General features: G+C 42.8%; 1 protein-coding gene across 4 annotated transcripts in view; it reads right to left on the bottom strand.

Annotated features, from left to right (window-relative positions):
* map2k5 (mitogen-activated protein kinase kinase 5) overlaps window positions 1–19,455 on the bottom strand; it is a 294,288-nt gene that overhangs the window by 66,126 nt on the left and 208,707 nt on the right. The gene's annotated exons all lie outside the window — the stretch shown is intronic.

Genomic DNA, 19,455 nt, shown 5'->3' on the forward strand with positions numbered 1-19,455 from the left:
CTGTTTCAGTGCAAATGTGTAAAGGTAGCTTAATACAATATCATCAAAGCAGCTAATGCCATAGAGCATTTCCTGGAATGTGAATAGCTAACTAGAGTGCATTACGGGATAATACAAAAATCATTTCAAGAAAACAAATTACTTCATGTAAAATACTTTTAAGATCATTACCGTATAGAGTGATAGAAATTTACAGCATTGAAACAGGCCCTTTGGCCCAACTTGTAAGAACATAAGAAATAAGAAAAAGGAACAGGAGTAGGCCATCTAGCCCTTCGAGCCTGCCCCGCCATTCAATAAGATCATGGCTGATCTGTCGCTGCTCAGTTCCACTTTCCCGCCCTCTCCCCATAACCCTTAATCCCCTCTCTTATCAAAAACCCATCAACCCGCGTCTTAAAAATATTTAGCGAGGCCGCCTCCACCACTTCAACGGGCAGAGAATTCCAGAGATTCACCACCCTTTGAGTGAAGAAGTTCCTCCTCAACTCCGTTCTAAACCGCCCCCCCTTTATCTTGAGGCTGTGCCCCCTAGTCCTACTGTCTTTTTTGAGCAGGAAGAGTCTCTCCACCTCTATCCTATCCATCCCATTCATTATCTTATACGTCTCAATGAGATCTCCCCTCATTCTTCTAAACTCTAACGAGTACAAGCCCAGTTTATTCAGCCTCTCCTCATAGCTCAACCCCCTCAACACCGGTATCAGCCTAGTAAACCTCCTCTGCACTCCCTCCAAGGCCAAAATATCTTTGCGCAGGTGCGGCGCCCAAAACTGCACACAGTACTCCAGCTGCGGCCTCACCAATGCCCTATACAGCTGCAGCAAGACCTCCCTACTTTTATATTCAATCCCCCTCGCTATGAAGGCCAGCATCCCATTCGCCTTCCTGACCACCTGCTGCACCTGCAAGCTGGGTTTTTGCGACTCATGCACAAGGACCCCGAGGTCCCTCTGCACCGTCGCCTGCTGCAGTTTTTCGCCCCGTAAGTAATAGTCCTTCCTACCATTCTTCCTACCAAAGTGGACCACCTCACACTTGCCAACATTAAATTCCATTTGCCATTTCCTGGCCAATTCGCCTAGCCTATCTAGATCCTTCTGCAGACTCTCCACACCCTCCGCACAATTTGCCGTTCCCCCAATCTTGGTGTCATCAGCAAATTTCGACACCCTACACTCGGTTCCCTCCTCCAGATCATCTATATAAATGGTAAAAAGCTGAGGCCCCATCAGGTTGGTCTGAACCGTTCTGGGACCAGAGTGCTGGCGAATCGAGTAAAGAGGACTGTAGACAGGGCTTTAAACTAATTGGGGGGGGGGAGGGTGCGAGGGTAGGTGATGTTACGAGGTCTAAAGTTAAGGAGAGGGTACAGGTAAGGGAGGAGGCCGAGGATGTCCCAATAATAGAGGGAGTAGGGGGCGTGAGTATGGTTGGTGGCGTTACGGTAAATAGGGTCCAGGTGAAGGCTGGGATGAAAGCGCTTTATCTGAATGCACGAAGCATTCGGAATAAAGTGGATGAGCTGGTGGCGCAGATCGACACAAATGGATACGATCTGGTGGCCATTACAGAGACGTGGCTGCAGGGTGACAGGGACTGGGAGCTGAATGTACAGGGCTATCAAGTGTTTAGGAAGGATAGGCAGGAGGGAAAAGGGGGGGGGGGGCATAGCTCTGCTGATTAAGGATAGCATCACGGTGGTAGCAAGGGACGATATTGGAGCCAAGGAGCAGAGGGTGGAATCGTTGTGGGTGGAGATTAGGAACAGCAAAGGGAGGAAGACGCTGGTGGGTGTCGTCTATAGGCCCCCGAATAATGATCTGGAGGTGGGGCGGGCTGTTAACGCGCAAATAAGTGCGGCGTGCAGGAATGGGACGGCCGTAGTTATGGGGGATTTCAATCTGTATATTGATTGGTCGACCCATGTTGGACGCAGGGGGCTCGAGGAAGAGTTCTTGGAATGCTGCCGGGATAGTTTCCTCGAACAGTGTGTGTTGGAGCCGACGAGGGAGCGAGCTATCTTGGATCTGGTGCTATGTAATGAGACGGGTAGAATTAGGGACCTTGTGGTGAAGGATCCTCTTGGGGAGAGTGATCATTGTATGGTGGAGTTTCTGGTGCAGATGGAGGAGGAGAAAGTGGGTTCCCGGACACGCGTCCTTTGTTTGAATAGAGGGGAGTACGGTAGGATGAGAGAAGAATTGGAGAATGTGGACTGGGGGAGCACGTTGGAGGGAGGGTCTGTTGAGGAGCAGTGGAGGATCTTTAAGGAGATCTTTCTTGGTGCTCAGCAGAAATTTATTCCGATGGTCAAAAAGGATAGTAGGAGGAGAGGTAATAAGCCGTGGATAACGAAGGAGGTGAAGGAAAGTGTTAAATTAAAAGCGGAGGAATTTAGAGTAGCTAAGAGTAGTGGGCGAGAAGAGGATTGGGAGAGGTTTAAATGTCAACAAAGATTGACAAAGAAGTTGATAAAGAAGGGTAGGAGAAACTATGAAGCTGGGCTAGCGCTTAATATAAAAAAGGATAGCAAGAGTTTTTATAAATATATAAAAAGGAAGAGGCTGGCTAGGGTGAATGTTGGTCCTTTAGAGGATGAGAAAGGGGACCTAGTGGTAGGGGATGGGGATATGGCTAAGGTATTGAATAACTTTTTTGTTTCTGTCTTCACGGAGGAGGACGTGAATAATTTGCCGGGTGTTAGCGATGGAAAGGTGGTAGGACTGGAAGGTCTTAATGACATTACTGTTACTAGAGAGGCAGTGCTCGACAGACTGGAGAGGCTGATTGTGGACAAGTCCCCAGGACCGGATAGAATGCATCCAAGGGTTCTGAAAGAAATGGCGGAGGTGATAGTGGATGCCTTGGTGGTTATTTTCCAGACGTCGCTGGATTCCGGGGAAGTGCCGGATGATTGGAAAACGGCTAATGTTACGCCATTGTTTAAGAAGGGTGCCAGGCAAAAGGCGGGGAATTATAGGCCGGTTAGTTTAACGTCTGTGGTAGGTAAAATGTTAGAATCTGTCATTAAGGAGGAAATTGCGAGGCATCTTGAAGGGAATTGCTTGATAGAGCAGACGCAGCACGGTTTCATTAAAGGGAAGTCGTGTCTGACAAATTTACTGGAGTTCTATGAGCATGTGTCTAGGGCGGTGGATAGAGGAGAGCCGGTGGATGTGGTCTTTCTAGATTTTCAGAAGGCGTTTGACAAAGTACCTCACAAGAGGTTATTGCAGAAGGTCAAGGGACATGGAGTTGGGGGTAGGGTGTTAGCGTGGATAGAGGATTGGTTGTCAAATAGGAGGCAGAGAGTGGGGGTCAACGGGTGCTATTCGGATTGGCGGATGGTGACTAGTGGAGTACCATTAAACTGGTCTCAATTTCCCAGATTTGCCCATATCCCTCTGTACGAATCTTACCCATGTAACTGTCTAAATGCTTTTTAAATACAATAGCCATTGTGGAGTTTTGAATATTGTGGGTAAAGCATAATGGAGAGCATGTGCCTGTCTACATCAATGGGAACGAAGTCAAAATGGTCGAGGGCTTCAAGTTTTTAGGTGTCCAGATCACCAATACCTTTCCTGGTCCCTCCTTGCGGATGTTATAGTTAAGAAAGCCCACCAATGCCTCTATTTTCTCAGGAGACTAAGGAAATTTAGCCTATCACAGCAACTTTCACCAACTTCTACAGATGCACCATAGAAAGCATTCTTTCGGGTTGTATCACAGCTTGGTATGGCTCCTGCTCTGTCCAAAACCACCAGAAACTACAAAGGGTTGTGAACGAAGCCCAGTCCATCACTCAAACCAGCCTTCCATCCATTTACACTGTCTACGCTTCCCGCTGCCTCAGAAAAGCAGCCAGCATAATCAAGGACCCCACGTATTCCGGACATATTTTCTTCCATCTTCCATCAGGAAAAAAAATACAAAAGTCTGAGGGACACGTACCAACCAACTTAAAAACAGCTTCTTCCCTGCTGCCATCAGACTTTTGAATGGATCTACCTAGCATTAAGCTGATTTTTCTCTATACCCTAGCTAGGGCTGTAACACTACATTCTGCACTCTCTCCTTTCCCTCCCTTTATATGGTGTGTTTTGTCTGTATAGTGTGCAAGAAACAATACTTTTCACTGTATACTAATACATGTGACAATAATAAATCAAATCGAATAAAATAAAGGGCTTATGTTGAAATTAAACAATACTAATATGCACCCTTGGTCATTACCAGCAATCTGGAAACTCAAACTAAAACATCAATCGACAATCAAGTCAAGAAATGCATTTCAGTTACTATTGTTTGTAACTATTACATTTCTAGAGCCAGACATCTGGCATGCAGGGGCCTCTCTGAAATCAGAAATTCTCCATGTTTTCTGCCATTATCCTATTCTTTGTTACTGCACAAAGAGGGCTGGATTATATAAGGGTGGCAAATGGCCTAGATGACAGGCTGGAAGGATGGACAGGGGCTCAGCTGGTTCAAGGAAATCCAGCCGGATTCTGTGGCAAATAGGCAGCTAATGAGCTGCCGTCAGGGCTCCCGTCACTTTAAGAAATGATATGCCACCAGAGTTGCCAGCCAATCGGAAAATCAGCTGCCCTTCAGTCTCAGCAGCGAATGGCGGCCATTGCTGGGACTGCTCCCAGCTGGGAAAGCAGCATGAATGCCATTCTTGGAACAAGGTAAGTGGGTGATTGGGATGGGTGGGGAATGCTTGGTGTAATCTGCAGGTGCAGCCATCGCCACCGGGAAGCCCCACTGTGGATCACAGGGTGGGTATGGGAAGGCTCAACCTTACCTGCCCACTCCTCGAGTACACAGAGAGGCCATTAGGATTAATCAGGTGGTCTCCCCACATGACAGAGGGCCACCTGCCGCTAGTAAAAATGCAATGCAAATGGCAAATTAAACCAAGTCTGCGTAGCTCAGTTATATTGTATTTATCAATCGGGCTATTAGGGAAGCCAGGATTCTTTAATGTTATGACATTCTTGTATGTTACTATTATCTAAAAATGCTTTTGTGATGATTATTATATCCCATTACAAAGCTCAAAATGCTTTCTTAAAACATAAGCTATATTCAGGCAAAATTTAGAATTGTAATACTGATTTTTTTCAAATGTCCAAGTGTACAAACTGAAAATGTTACAGTCATGAATCTAATAATACAACATGGGAGAATTTTTTTTGATTCAGTGGTGGGACATGGGTGTTGCTGGCTGGCCAGCATTTATTGCTCATCCCTAATTGCCCGAGGGCAGTTGAGGGTCAACCACATTGCTGTGGCTCTGGAGTAGCCCCACCAGGTAAGGACAGCAGATTTCCTTCCCTAAAGGATATTAGTGAACCAGATGGGATTTTACGACAATTGACAATGGTTCCACGGTCTTTAGTAAATTCTTAAAATCAGGTATTTTTCTTTTTTTCAACTAAATTCAAATTCCACCATCTGCTGTGGTGTGATTTGAACGCAGCTCCCCAGAACATTAGCTGAATTTCTGGATTAGTGGACTTGTGATAATACCATTAGGCCATCACCATCCCCAAAATCAGGATGATGTCTATGTTCTTACTGAAATAGATCACCAAAGAGTTTTCAGAGGTTTTTCTTTATTCATTTTTTACTCCATCCTTAAAGTTACAAGCCAATGCTCAGAATGGAGCAGGCTAACCCAAATCCATTCCTTGCTTGCTCCAAAAACCAAATTCAAAATCCAACTGAACCCTATTCATGGTCCTCCTAAGAAAGACAAACAAGATCCAAGCTGACAAAATAAAGCATCACACCCCATCTTGGGCTTGCTTTGAAGCTTGATCTTAGCCAAAAAGCCGAACAGATACTACACTTGACCTTCGCCAAAAGCCTGGAAGCAATAGATTTATAGAGTCTTAAAGGTTTACAGCATGGAAACAGGCCCTTCAGCCCAACTTGTCCATGCTGCCTTTTTTTTAAAGCCCCTAAGCTAATCCCAATTGCCCGCATTTGGCCCACATCCCTCTATAACCATCATACCCATGTAACTATCTAAATGCTTTTTTAAAATATAAAATTGTACCCGCCTCTACTCCTACCTCTGGCAGCTTGTTGCAGACACTCAACATGGTCTGTGTGAAACAATTGCTCCTCTGGACACTTTTATATTGCCCCCCTCTCACCTTAAACCTATGCCTTCTAGTTTTAGACTCCCCTACCTTTGGGAAAAGATATTGACTATCTAGCTGACCTGTGCCCCTCATTATTTTATAGGCCTCTATAAGATCACACCTCAGCCTCCTACGCTCCAGAGAAAAAAGTCCCAGTCTGTCCAGCCTCGCCTTATAACTCAATTCATCACATCCTGGTAGCATCCTAGTAAATCCTTTCTGTACTTTTTCTGGTTTAATAATATCCTTTTTATAATAGAGTGACCACAATTGCACACAGTATTCCAAATGTGGCCTTACCAATATATTGTATAACTTCAACAAGACATCCCAACTCCTGTAACCAATGTTCTAACTGATGAAACCAAGCATGCGGAATGCCTTCTTCACCACTCTGTCCACCTGTGATTCCACTTTCAAAGAGCTATGAACCCTAGATCTCTTTGTTCTATAACTCTCCCCAATGCCCTACTATTAACTGAGTAAGTCCTGCCCTCAATCTACCAAAATGCATCACCTCACATTTGTCTAAATTAAACTCCATCTGCCATTCGTCAGCCCACTGGCCCAATTGATCAAGAAGCCGTTGCAATCAGAGATAACTTTCTTCACTGTCCACTATGCCACCAATCATAGTGTCATCTGCAAACTTACTAACCAAGGCTCCTACATTCTCATTCAAATTATTAACATAAATGACAAATAACAGTGGACACAGCATTGATCCCTGAGGCACACTGCTGGTCACAGGCCTCCAGTTTGAAAAACAATTCTCTACAACCACCCTCTAGTTTCTGTCAAGACATCAATTTTGTATCCATTTAGATATCTCATCCTGGATCCCATGAGATTTAACCTTATGCAACAATCTACCATGCTGTATTTTGTCAAAGGCCTTGCTAAAGTCCATGTAGACAACATCAACTGCACTGCCCTCATCTACCTTCACTCCTCAAGACATCACCTTTTAATTCCCCAAGTTCGCTAACATCCATGCTTTTCTCAACAGTAAATACTGATGAGAAATATTCATTTAGGATCTCACCCATCTCTTGTGGATCTGCACATAAATGACCTTGTTGATCCTTAAGAGGCCCTACTCTCTCCCCTGTTACTCTTTTGCCCTTTATATATTTGTAGAAGCTCTCTGTATTCTCCTTTGCTTTATCTGCCAAAACAATCTCATGCCCCTTTTTGTCCTACTGATTTCTCTCTTAACTCTGCTCCTACACCCCCTATACTCTTCAATGGATTCACTTGATCCCAGCTACCTATGCACGTCACGTGCCTTTTTCTTCTTCTTGACCAGGGCCTCAATATTCCGAGTCATCCAGGGTTCCCTACTTCAGCCAGCCTGCCCTTCACTCTAAGAGGACTGTGTTTACCCTGAACCCTGGTTAACACACTTTTGAAAGTGCACTATTTACCAGACGTCCCTTTGCCTTCCCATAGACTCTCCCAATTAACTTTTGAAAGTTCCTGCCTCATACCATCAAAATTGACCTTGCCCCATTTAGAATTTTAACTTTTGGGCCAGACCTATCATTCTCCATAACTATCTTAAAACCAATAGAATTATGGTCACTGGTCCCAAAGTGATCCTTCTGAAGAACTAACACTTCTGTCACCTGTCCTTCCTCACTTCCCAAGAGGAGGTCAAGTTCTGCCCCCTCTGTAGTCGGACTACCCACATACTGAATGAGAAATTCCTCCTGAATACACTCAACAAATTTCTCTCCATCCAACCCTCTAATACTATGGCTGTCCCAGTCAATGTTGGGAAAATTAAAATCTCCGAATATTACCACGCAATTTTCCTTGGAGCTATCTGTAATCTCCTTACATATTTGCTCCTCAATTTCCCGCCGACTATTTGGAGGCCTATAGTACAACCCTATCAAAGTGATTTTCCCCTTCTTATTTCTCACTTCTACCCATATAGACTCAGCGGCTGAACCCTCAGATATATCCCCTCTCAGTACGGTTGTGATGCTTTCACTAATCAAAAGTGCAACTCCCCCTCCTCTTTTACCTCCTGTTCTATCTTTCCGATAGCAACTGTACCCTGGAACATTGAGCTGCCAGCCCTGTCCTTCCCTTAGCCATGTTTCAGTAACTGCTATAATATCTCAGTCTATGTACCCATCCATGCCCTGAGATCATCTACTTTGCCTGTCAGGCTGTTGGCTTTGGCCAATATTATTCCATCAATTACCATGCAACAAATGTAAATCATTGGTCATTGAGCTCATTATTAGCCTTTGCTGTAATCATAATGGTTGTGTTTATCTAGAAAACAATAGGTGGACTTTTGAAGTAATTCTTTGCATGTGAGGTATACTGGGAATTTCTGATAGCCCAATAAAATATTATTCAAGTATTTATTTCTCATCATGTGCATGAAGCAGCCAACAGCGTACATTTTTTTCACACTTAGTCCTACCTTGTTAATTTTACCTATGCTGCATGGAAACATAAATTAATCCCAGGCCTCTGTTCTTATTTTCTGTTGTAGCAGTCAGCAGAAAACATTTGAGAGGTTCATTCACCCTGACAACCTCTCTCTCACGGGAAAAGGCGTTTTGGCCTCCATCTAGTCCCTTTTCCATATTCAGTATTAAGATTAGGGTGCTGCAGGCTTTTGAACTGGCTTCAAAACTGGTTACATTCTATACTGTTGAACCTCAAATATATCCATATATATTTAAAAAATCAACTTCTAGCATTATCAATTCCTATGCCTAGACATATAATGGAAATTGCTGCTGTTATACTCTCCTATTATGAGGGCATTGCAGTCGGCAACCCCACTGGCAGAAGGGTGCTGAGACAATTTGACAAGTTCAAATGAGCAAGTTTTCATTGTAAACATGCACAAAGGAACCTGTGGCAGAAATCTATGAAAATAAGGACAGAATTTATTACTTTAAAATGGGTACCTTTATTTCCACACTCCCTGATATAATTATCCTCTGCCATTTAACACTGATTCAATTTAAGACCACGCTTCATCTTGATTCTCCTTGTGCAATGCCTTGGGAGGTCTATTTGTTCAAACAAAAATTAAATGTCTAACATGCATTTATATCTTGAATTTTCATGCACATTTCTGTGAAATTAGAGAAAAACGTTTGACCTTAAATCTACCTGATGCAAGGAAGGCACAGAAAATATCTTCCATTGAGTTCAGAATTCACAATGTCAACAACAGCATGCTCACTTCTATATTAGAAGGCTGAAGTTCCATTCAAGGACCTGAGCACATAAACTAAACTGACACCTTAATGGAATGCCACCAGAGATGCTATATTTTGGGATGATGTTAAACCAAGATTTGTCTATGGTTAAAAATATGAGATTTATAAGATTGTTATGTTTTGGGACTGTTTCTTACATTAGGGTCAAATTAGGGTCTAATGACCTGTTCTGAAGTCTGCTAAAGATTAAAAGGAGACCAGGGTTGTTGCGTGACACTTGGAGTCACAGCATCTATGTTTACAGTGTTTGAACTGTCGATCTCCAAAGTCCCAACAAGGTATGGAGAATGTCAGGATGTAAATTGTTATGCTTTTTACTATCCATTTAATTCCAAGGTAGAATAGCTAATTAACATGTGATTCATGTTACCATGAAGAAGAGCTTTGAGAGGAGAGGGTTTCCAAGATATCCTTAAAACTCCCTGATGTAGTTTAGTCTGATGTGGAGATGCCGGCGTTGGACTGGGGTAAACACAGTAAGAAGTCTCACAACACCAGGTCAAATTCCAACAGGTTTATGTGGTAGCACAAGCCACTAGCTTTCAGAGCGCTGCTCCTTCATTAGGAAAATGGAAGTTCTGTTCACAAACAGGGCATATAGAGACACACACTGAATTTATAAAATAATGGTTGGAATGCGAGTCTTTACAGGTAATCAAGTCTTAAAGGTATAGACAATATGAGTGGAGAGAGAGTTAAGCACAGGTTAAAGAGATGTGTATTGTCTCCAGTCAGGACAATTAGTGAAAGGACTACAGATCACAAACACATTCAGGTCAATTTATAACACAGATTATGCTGAGAGACTTTGTTGTCACACCTCTCTCACATTCCTCAACCACCTCATACACCAGCTCTACAGCAAACGCCGCATTCTGGAAAGCAAGATAGAGTCCACGTTCTCAACTTGCACTCAGGATGCAGACCAGCTGCGAAACTCTGCCAAGCAGATGAAACAAAGGAACTATGCCATCTACATGCACACGAAGAACAGGAAACTTGAGAAACACATCACCACCAGCAGCAACCAAGCCTCCCCTGGTACCACAGTAGAAAACAGTACCACTGCAGAAAACAGTACCACTGCAGGGAAGTCCATTGTCAACTTATCGCACTGCACGCTTCAACTAGATGAAATCAAAGTTTTCAGCCGAGGGCTCAATTTCTGCTCCACCACGAAAAGAGATCCCATCAGTCTCGCAGCAGACACAGAGAAATTCATCAGGCGAACAAGACTACAGAAGTTCTTCCACAAACCCTAAGAGGCCAACAGCAAACGCAACGAGACAGCCAATGAACCGGAACGGCCGATAGAGAGATCCGCGGCGCAGCAACTGAAAAGGAAAGAGTCAAATTGGAATCATCTGAAAGGCCGCAGCCCTCGACTTGTCACGTGTGCCCAAGCCGTCAGGAGTTGCGTCAACACCAGATTCATCAGCTGCAGTCAAGACAACCCCGAACATCACCCAAGCACAACGCAATGCTATCTGTGCTCTCAAGACCAACCGCAACATTGTCTTCAAGCTACCAGACAAAGGAGGAACCATTGTCATACTGAACAGAAGAGATTACTGCAAAGAATTGTACCGACAACGACGAGGAACACTACAGTTACCCGCAGATCCGAACAAAGAATACATCCATCAACTCAACAAGACCTTTGATCCAGACCTTCAGAGCACGTTCTGTGCTCTCATCCCATGTACTGCTGCATTGGAGATCTCTACTGCCTCCCGGAGATACACAAGGCAAACACACCCGGCCATCCCATCATATTGGGCAATGGGACCCTGTGCGAGAACCTCTTCGGCTATGTCGAGAGCATCCTGAAACCCACTGTACAAAGAACCCCCAACTTTTGTCGTGACACTACAGACTTCCTACACAAAGTCAGCACACATGGAGCAGTTGAACCAGGAGCACTTCTCTCACAATGGAGGTCTCAGCACTCTACAACAGCATCCCCCACGATGATGGCATTGCTGCAACTGCCTCAGTACTCAACACCAACAACTGCCAATTTTCAGATGTAATTTTACAACTCATCCGCTTCATCCTGGACCACAATGTCGTCACCTTCAACAACCAGTTCTTCATCCAAACACACACAACAGCAGGGGAACCAAATGTGCACTTCAATATGCCAACACCTTCACGCACAGGTTCAAACAAGACCTCTTCGCTGCACAGGACCTTCAACCGATGCTATATACTAGATATATCAATGACGTTTTCTTCCTTTGGGCTCAACTATCACTGAAACAATTATATGATGACATCAACAAGTTATATCCCACCATCAGACTCACCATGGACTACTCTCCGGAATCAGTTGCATTCTTGGACACATGACTCAGCACTTCACTGTGCTGCAAGCCCAAGGATAACCTCGTGATGCTCCACTTCTCCAGCTTCCACCCTAAACACGTTAAAGAAGTCATCCCTATGGACAAGCCCTCTGTACACATAGGATCTGCTCAGATGTGGAGGATCACAACAGATACCTCCAGACGCTGAAAGATGCCCTCTTAATAACAGGATATGGCCACAGCGAAAAACTGCACTGACCTGCTCAGAAGACAAACACGGGACACGGCGGACAGAGTACCCTTAGTCATCCAGTCCTTCCCCAGAGCAGAGACGCCACAACATCATCTTCGGAGCCTTGAACATGTCACTGAAGAAGACAAACATCTTGCCAAGGCCATTCTTACACCCTACTTCTTGCCTTCAAACAATCGCACAACCTCAAACAAATTATCCAGCCCTCAGGAGATTATTGACCATGACACCACACAACCGTGCCATAGCAACCTCTGCAAGACATGCTGGATCATTGACACGGATGCCATCATCCCACACGAGAACACCATCCATCAGATATATGGTGCATACATTTGCAACTCGGCCAATGTTGCCTACCTGATACGCTGCAGGAAAGGATGTACCAAGGCATGGTACATTGGAGAGACCATGCAGATGCTGCGACAATAGATGAATGAACACCGCTCGACAGTCACCAGACAAGATTGTTCTCTTCCTGTTGGGGAACACTTCAGTAGTCACAGGCATTCAGCCTCTGATCTTCGGGTGTGTTCTCCAAGGCGGCCTTCACGACACACGACAGCGCAGTCACTGAGCAGAAACCGACAGCCAAATTCCGCGCACAGGAGGATGGCCTCAACCGGGATCTTGGGTTCATGTCACACTATCTGTAAACACCCACGACTTGCCTGGGCTTGCAAAATCTCACTAATTGTCCAGGCTGGAGACAATACACATCTCTTTAACCTGTGCTTAACCCTCTCTCCACTCACAATGTCTGTACCTTTAAGACTTGATTAGCTGTAAAGATTTGCATTCCAACCATTATTTTGTAAATTGAGTTTGTGTCTTGATATGCCCTGTTTGTGAACAGAACTCCTACTTACCTGATGAAGGTGTAGCACTCCGAAAGCTAGTGGCTTGTGCTATCAAATAAAGCTGTTGGATTTTAGCCTGGTGTTGTGGGACTTCTTACCGTAGTTTAGTCTGCCAGGAGAGGGAGAGTACCTACAGGCCAAAAGTCTCCAAGGTTCGCCAAGAGGAATGTGATGAGAGCTCATGCTTGGATCAAAAAAACCAAGCTCTTGAGGATTTAAATGGGACTAAAAGCTTCACTTAGTTTCAGCTAAGGAGGAGAAACCTACACCAGGAAAGTCATCTCTGGGATTAAAAGTTTCCAGGTTGGGAAAAGAGCGGAATAAACCTTTGGTATCTAAGAATAATTTCGTCCAGGAAAACTGAATGATTATTTAAAAGCTACTGGAAGGTACAAGTATTTTCTTTTCAGTTGTGCTATAGGTAAAAGGGTTTTGAAGCTTAAAGCATAAGCTAGCTATGAAAGTAGTGTTTAGTCAACAATGCTTTTAGTTTGTCTATTACAGTAATAGTCTTAAAATCCTTTCAGCTATTAAATGGAAACTTTTTTTAATGGCCTCTACACAGACCATAATACTGCTTTCTCAGGTAGCACAACGTGAAGAAATGCAGAGAATGCCAAGAGCTCCTGCCCGACACTTAACCCTCAAGCTACACCATCAAAAACAGTTCAACTTATTGCATTTTTATAAATGGACTTTCTTTGCACAAATGAGCCACTGTGTTTCCGACAAAACAGCATAAAAGGATCTTTGAAAAAAATCATTAGCTGTGAATGTGAATAAAACTCTGCCAGAATCTGGACATCACACTTTGGGCTGAATTTTACAGGAGTGGAGGGAGGGATGGCTCGCCTCCCCACAAGTCAGCAGCAGCTGACCCAGCAGAAAGAAGTCTGTCCCACAGGCATAATACGCTCCAGGTGGGCTAAATTGGATGAGTGGGACTTTCACCCCTCAGCGAGAAGTAATCTTACCCTTGAGATCTGCCAACCAATAAGGACGGCCAGTAGCTTGAGCAGTCAGGGCAGCACCAGAGCTCAGTAGTAGGTCCTGCCATGATTGTATGAAGGAACATGCTAAAGATGGATGGTTACTGGAACCACACAAGTCCTTGGCTTTTGGGGCAAAGGAGGGATCCAAGAGCCAGGAAGGGACTCTTGGATTGTATTATAGCATGGGCAGGGTATTATCTCAGTCAGAAGGCTTGCTAACAAGCTTAATTGATCTTTAATTATTCATTCAAAAATAGTGGGCAGGCAGTGGACTGGGCACCCATCATATTTTACATGCCTCTCTACTGAAAATGTGCCCAACATGGACACAAAATCTAGCCCATCGATACAGATGTCAAATTATTTATAAAAAGGAAATCAGTTGTTAGCCCAAAATCTGCAATTTACAATTAATGACACCTGCCTTTTAATTGACCTCACCAATTTACATAGAGCAGTGACTTTAAAGGCAAACAGCCCAGGTTAACAGCTAAACATTACACTTGTGCTCCAGATGATAAACTATGCCATAGGAGATTATGGCATAAAATTATAGTTGGTTCATATAATGTCAGGCTCTGCAACACAACCTGATGTTTAATTTTTTGTATATACAAAATGTTAAACATGTTTTAATGGGCAAAGTATAGTAGAATATACACAAAGCTAAGAATTGTGAAATAGCTAATTAATGTCAACATTAAATGAAGTATTAACATTTTACAAGCTATTGTGGAAAACCAGTTTAGAAAAATTATAATTGTGAAAAATAACTTAAAAATGGCAGCTGTTAATTTATAATGTGATTCTATTTGCTGTCTTTTAGGGTGAACAAGGTTTGTGCTGAAAAATAAAAGACTTGCTATTTCAAACAAGGAGCGCAAATATCAATTATTTTCAGATCAGAAATAGCAGTAGTTAAGAAGTAAAAATCCCTCAACTTTGTGCCTTAGCTCCAATTCTAGAACAGTGCCCCTGACTGCAACATAGTAAGGTTTATATACTCGTAACAAGTAAGGCATACATTAACACTGCAATGAAGTTACTGTGAAATTCCCTTTGTCACCATAATCCGGCATAGTCCACACAGTCTGTTCGGGCCCATGCACCTAATTTCTTTCAGAATGTGGGAGGAAACCAGAATACCCAGAGGAAACCCATGTAGACACGAGGAAAATGTACAAATTCCACACAGACAGTGACCCCAACTGGGAATCGAACCCAGGTCCCTGGCACTGTGAAGCAGCAGTGCTAGTCACTGTGCTATCATGCTGCGCCATTGTGATATTGATACGAGCAGGGTGAAATTATTCCATTTTTCATAGCAAGTATCTATGTGTGGAACTTCCTATTTAGTATCTATGTCAAATATGCCCCCACTTTCGGTAAGTTTAAAAAGATTTGAATGTGGTAATTCATATATTACATACATAGTGAATAGTTGTGAAATGACATATTTAAATATCCTGTTTAAGTTTCTCTCAAGCCAACATATCATATTTAATACTTCAGAGTAGTGATTTATTACTAATCCCAAATCAATTCTCTTATCTTCCTACAGAGTGGCAAAATCCAAATGGATTTAAAAGCCTTTGTTTCTCTGAAGTGAAAACAAGATGCTTGTGAGGTTAACTTGACAACAAAAGGTCATGGCATAGTCGAGGAAGTACAGAGCCAACTTGAAGTGGTGCTTCTATTAAATGTGCAGGATTTACAGAGGAAGGACAAGAAAGCATTACAAATTAATTTAATCTTCAGCAGCTAGTTCACAGCTGCACTTGAGGAAACTGTCCAGGGCTTAAGAGCAAAGCCTTGAAAGGGCTGTGAGAGAGAGTGGCTTCAATTTTTAATGTATAACAGCCATTAGCTGATAACCTGTAGAATCTTCACCCCAGTGAATCAGCACAAATGCAAGTAACAAAGTGATGAAGTCACACATTTGTTTTATGCTTGGTACCAGAGAGAGGTGGGTCACTAATACTCCTTCATGGCTGGAAAGAAATATACTCTAATTACTTCACAGATACCTTCATGACAGAATTAGTTGTGCAACTTTTTTAAAATAAAAATCAATTAAAATATATGCCTGTAATTAAAAAATAAATCTACTGACTGTTCTCTTACCAGGTGCTGCATTGTGTTTGGAACAGAGGGAGGAAAATACTTGCCTTTTGGCCTAACTGTATAAACTGAGATTGCAGCTGAGTGTAATAGAATGGAGGTCTCAACCTGTGTAAATTGTATGTATCTAAACTAACACTTACTGCCGTTTGCATGCAGCTAAGCTCTAAGCTCCAACCAATATAGGGTTACATCCCAGTGCAGCTTGCAGATAAATCATTCTGGAATATTATTTCAGCAAAGTTTAGCCACGACTGGAGCATATGTGCTTCCGAGCCACTGAAGCAAGTGACCATAAAATACACTAATTACTGGAAGTTATGGTCAGTGAGTGATTGATAGCCCTCTGCGAGGCAACTTCCTCATTTCTGCTCCTATGACAGGGCTCATCCGGCACATGGCAATTATTAATTCATGACCCTCCCCTAAGGCACAAGTACCTTTACTCTTCTCATTCCCCTACTTCCAATGTTACTGCAAACTGCAATTAACGGCAGACCACAATTTCATCAGTGTTTTGGCACCTCTGGAAGATGGTGCACCATCGCACTATTTTGAATGTTTGGCATATATCCCTGGCTTTATTGTAATGTATCATTTTGAGTCTTGTTGCTGCCAAGTTAATTTTAACACAGGCTTCTTTTTGCAATTTTTTTTAACCTTTTGATCTGCATAAAGCTGGCGCTTGCAAAAGAGGCTTGACAGTTATTTTGTTTATTGCTGCCCCCAAATGTTAATTTAGATGGCCTCTAGTCGAACAGCTGTTGTTAATACGATGGCCATAGCTATGTATTACAGGCATCTGCTACACTTTGGCACTGTGTTACCAAGAGAATTTTAACTCTTTCCATACACAGTTTACTTACTCTTCTGCCAAGACCCCCACAATAAAAGATCACATTTTAACCAAGAGCTTTATAATGACTTTGGCTTTAAATATAAAAACGTGAGTTCTAATTTTTAGGAATTATCAAATGCATGTGCAGGACAGCAGTACTATTATAATTGACTTCAACGTCCTTACGGGCAAAGTAACAATCGAATGCAAGGTACTCATAGCATGAATTACATACCGACTAAAATATCAGCATATTTTAACAGCAATTACTCTTCTATTTTCAGCTTTAATTAGTAGGTATGTTATCATAATGCGATCAGATTAGATGTGAGAAGACCCAAATCCCTGACACAGTCGCGTGTTCGAAAGACTTAATTTAAAATTGCAAAAGCAATGCCATGCATTCCTTAAAGGGACCATGTGGTGATCGTCTCATATTGGCTATGATAAAGGAATGATATGCAAGCTTCATTCTGGAACGGGGGCAAACTTTTCAGTTCATTAAAAATACTGTATTGGTTATCGCCTTGAGGTTTAATTAACTCTCTGTCCCCTATTCCTCAATAGAACCTTTGCGTTTGTGCACTATATTTAGCCAGAGCCACTTAGTAGATGATTAAAATCTATGGAATGTACTAAGATAGAAAGGACCAATCATCTTCCAAAATATTCAATTTGACTTTTTTTTGTTAAAAACAAAGATACTTATGGTCATCTATCCCCAGAGTAATCAAAACATTTTTTCTTAAAAAGGCAATTTTAAAAAAGCTTTAGTGATTCTGCCATCTCTCCAAGTGGACCAGAGGACAGGTAGGTGGGAACGTCCACTTGTGCAGAGGAGTAGAGCATTTAGCCAATTTGGTTTGCAAACCAGTTTTGTTGGCATGATAGCTCTATCTTTTCCAGGCAAATTCCCTATCTTTTCCAGACAAATTCCCTATCTTTTTCCTCATATCCCTTTACAATGATAATGTTAGCCCTATCCTCGCTGTTCCAAAACCTCTGCTCAGAGGCTAAATAAAGACAAGGAACCTCCAAACTTTGATAAATGATCCGTAACCAATCTTATCAGGTTGATACTTAGAATCTACTTCTGCAACCCTGGTTATGAAGAGAAAAGGCTGCAGTAGTTTTTGTCTCCTCATCTCCTCATCCTCCGTTCCCCAGATCAGAGAAGCTATGACATCTCCTCTGGAGTCTTCAACACATCACTGATGATGACGAACATCTTGTCAGGGCCATCCCCACACCCCGACTTCTTGCCTTCAAACAACCGCACAACCTCAAGCAGGCCGTTATTCGCAGCAAACTACCCAGCCTTCAGGAGAACAATGACCACAACACCACAGCAACCTTTGCAAGACATTCCGGATCATCGACATGGATGACACCATCTCACGAACACCATCTACCAGGTACACGACACATACTTTTGCAACTCAGCCAACGTTGTCTACCTAATACGCTGCAGGAATTGATGTCCTGAAGCATGGTACATTGGGGAGACCATGCAGATGCTATGACAACGGACGAATGAACATCACTGGACAATCACCAGGCAAGACTGTTCCCTTCCTGTTGGTGAACATGTCAGCAGTCACAGGCATTTGGCCTCTGATCTTCAGGTAAGCGTTCTCCAAGGTGGCCTTCACGACACACAACAACACAGAGTTGCTGAGCAGAGACTGATAGCCAAATTCCGCACACGAGTACGGCCTCAACTGGGATCTTGGGTTCATGTCGCACTATCTGTAACCCCCATGACTTGCCTGGGCTTGCAAAATCTCACTTACTGTCCTGTCTGGAGACACTACACATCTCTTTAACCTACGCTAATGCTATCTCCACTCACATTGTCTGCATCTTTAAGACTTGAATAGCAGGTTAGCTGTAAAGACTTGCATTCTAATCAGTATTCTGTAAACTGTATGTGACTTTATATGCCCTTCTCTGATCAGAACCTTCCACACATCTGATGAAGGAACATCGTTTCCGAAAGCATGTGGGATTACTATCAAATAAACTGGTTTGACTTTAACCTGGTGTTGTGAGACTTCTTACTGTGTTTACCCCAGTCCAACGCCGGCATCTCTACATCCTCATTATTTTCCAGGGACTAAAAGGACGTGGATATGTGGACTTCAATAAGCACAGTTTTAGGGTGGGATTGGTTTGTGTTGGAAGTGGAGTTGGCCCCAATAAAATGTGAACAGAACACCAGCACTTCACATCCAAACTCACTGAAAAAGAATTTTCCAGGGCAAGGTACCACTGGATTTTTGGGCAAGGGATAAAATATCAGTAAAGGCCAGAAAGAAATGAATGTTGTTGGGGAAAGGGGTAAATTACATTTCATTTATTGTTTTTGTTTAAAAGGCATTTTTTAAATAAACAATTTATTTGCAGATTGCACGATTGCAGCATTAGCGATTCAACTCTAAAATTGCTATTTTAACCAAATCCCACATCCCAAATGACCATGGATAAAACATAGCATACTGCTACAAAACAAGACCGACTGAATACACTTCAGAAGTAATTCAATGACTACAAAGTGCTCTGGACATTAGAAGACATGAAACGCACTAAAATAAATGACATTTTATTTCTATGCTGAGAATTTCCAAATATCTTAGAATTTCACAAACATACAAAGTACAATGT

The sequence above is a fragment of the Carcharhinus amblyrhynchos genome, chromosome 28, assembly GCF_965287045.1.
Source record: "Carcharhinus amblyrhynchos chromosome 28, sCarAmb.v2.hapA, whole genome shotgun sequence".
NCBI classification, from domain to species: domain Eukaryota; kingdom Metazoa; phylum Chordata; class Chondrichthyes; order Carcharhiniformes; family Carcharhinidae; genus Carcharhinus; species Carcharhinus amblyrhynchos.